A 2,790-nucleotide genomic window follows, 5' to 3' on the forward strand; every position below is an offset into this window, starting at 1 on the left:
AGATAGGAACGAATTCTCCAATATATTATCAAGGATTACTTGATAATTGACATGTGATCGCTTACATCCTGCGCAGGATAATGGCAGTTTAGAGAGAGAGAGAGTATATAACAAAAGATTTTAAAAACATTTCTAATGTCTTTGTTGAAAATTAAAAAATTAAAAACAAAGAGAAGGTAAGGTAAAATGTTCTCCAGTAAAACGGCCATTTTCCACTTTTGATGACCTTGGCGCTAAATATTTTCATTTTCTCATCATTTTTCATTTTGTTTTTGATGTTATAAACTTTACAATAAGAGCAGAATAAGATATAAAAATTCATTTATCAAATGAGATTTGTTAAAAGATTACAGAATTGGAATATTTATATTTTTTTTATGGTGTGTCCGTCATCATGATTTTAGGATATTGTTTTGCTATATAATAAAAATATATTGATAAAATCTTTTATTATACTTACTTTTCGCTCGTAAGGATACAAACTAAATACACATAAACCTTCATATGTGGACATGGCTGCAAAATTGTATTTTTTCTTTTAAATTTATCCATTAATTTTAAATAATCAGTTAGTCTATATAAAAACGTAATCATTATTTAAATTTTCATCAGGATGATTTTTTAAATTGATATTTAGAAAATAATTTGTATGCAAATATATTGAAATGGTGTTATAGAAAAATGCTTAAATAAAATATATTTGATTTTATTTTTTAATAAAAATCAATGAATTTAAATCAATCCGATTAAATTTCGAAATAATAGTCGAATGCAAGTTTTTCAAAACTATTCCGATGTTGATTTGTAAGTTTTATTTAGATGAAGTATGAGTTGCTGTTATGAGACGGTATAAGCCTTTTAAATCATGCAAATGATTGGGAATTTGTGTACAAGTATACTTGAGCGCAATATTGTAAAAGTGTGTGTAAATTTTTATAAGGCCTTCTTGAACTGAAAACGATTAATTTTTTTTTTTAAATATTTTCAACTGAGTTCTCCATATTATACACAAGTTGTTTGCTAAATGCATATTGATGTTTAAATGACAGCCCTAAAATAAACGAATTGTTAATTTTTAAAATACTTCAATGCAGAAAATGATTTTCAGGACTTCAAGATTGGTAGCAATAAGAGATGAACTGTTACTACCCTTATTACTCTCACTGTTAATACTCTTATTAGGCATAAGAAGGACAATTTTTTTTTGAAAATTTAACTTTTAGAATTCTTTACTTTAAAAGGGGAGGGAAAAAAGTTCACTTTGTTAGATTGCTTTAGGAGTTCTACAAAGTTTCGAACAGCCTGTATATGAAATTTTTAATTTTTTATACGAAAACTGTAATTATACGAATGAATTCATGATATTGAATATAGTTAAGTATATATGCATAATTGTTTTAGCATTTTGCAGATGAGTATAAGATTTTGTCTAACAGTACATTTATTATTTGCCCTTGGTTTTGACTTACCAATTATTGTAAACCAAAGAATCCTTTTTAATCAAGTAATTAGTAAAGATTATGTACAATCATGTCCCGTATTAAAATAGTGTTACCAGATATTATACATTTTTATATATACCAAAATAAACGAGTTTTTTTTTTTTTAATTTTGATGAATTAAAATTGAAAATAAATTATTCATTGTCAAAAAAATTTAATAATATATTTAAAAATGTGTTGATTTTTTTGACGAGGTTATCACTATCGGTTAAATTTATTTACATATTTCACTTAAAAAATTGCAATTATATTGATATTTTTCATACCTTGTTATGAAAAAATGCTACTATGAATGATTCGAATCTTGTCCAAACTAACTTAATTATAATCGCTGTAAATTAAATAAACAAGGCGTTAACAATGTAATAACATATTAAAATTTTTCTCAGATTATTTGTTATACATACAAGTTTATACATAGGTGGTTCATAATATTTACCTTATACCTACCGTAACAATTATTAATATGTAACTATTTTATGAGATATTTTAAAATTATTTTACAAAAACAAAAATTTAATGAAATTTTTTAGAGCTTTTAAAATACCAGTTTAATAATAAATTGTTATTGACACTATACAAATGAAATTCGATGATTTTTTCTGATATCTCGTGCATAATATTATAAAAGCTTAATCAGATGCCATAAAAATAATAACATGAAGAAAATAAAACAAATACAATTTTTTTCTATAACATCGCTTAAAGTCAAAATAAAGACAATAATTATCGCTAGACTTAATTACCACCTGTAAATACCGTCGTACCGCAAATTATTTTTCTTTATTTTTTATTTTTCATTATTATTATTATGAGATATTTATCTAAGTAATTTTGTGTCTTGAATTTCAAGCGAACATTTAATATAGTTAGAATAATAGTGTGACGTTTATATATAAAGTATGAATACAAGTATGTAAATGGTATGATTAAATTTTTTAATGATTTGCAATCAAAATGTTTATTTTGTCTTGATTTATAGTGAAGTTAATTATATAATTTCAAAGTATTTCGAGGAAAAAACAAGCATCTATAAATTTTAATAAAAATACTCGTTCCAGTATAAAAACAAAAATGTATGATTTTGTTTAATGTTTGAAACATAAAATGGAAGGCACGCAACATGTATGAGTAAGGCACGAATTTGTTTGAGAGATTTGAGCTCTATGCCATTTAAATTTCAAAATTAGATGAGGAAATTTTATAAAGGGAATTTGGAATTTCAATATTAGAATATTAAATTTTAATGAAAAGTGGAATGAATTGATAAATGTGAGAGTTGAATTAA

This window comes from Condylostylus longicornis, unplaced genomic scaffold (assembly GCF_029603195.1).
Source record: "Condylostylus longicornis isolate FDR11 unplaced genomic scaffold, ASM2960319v2 ptg000110l, whole genome shotgun sequence".
Classification (NCBI taxonomy): Eukaryota; Metazoa; Arthropoda; class Insecta; order Diptera; family Dolichopodidae; genus Condylostylus; species Condylostylus longicornis.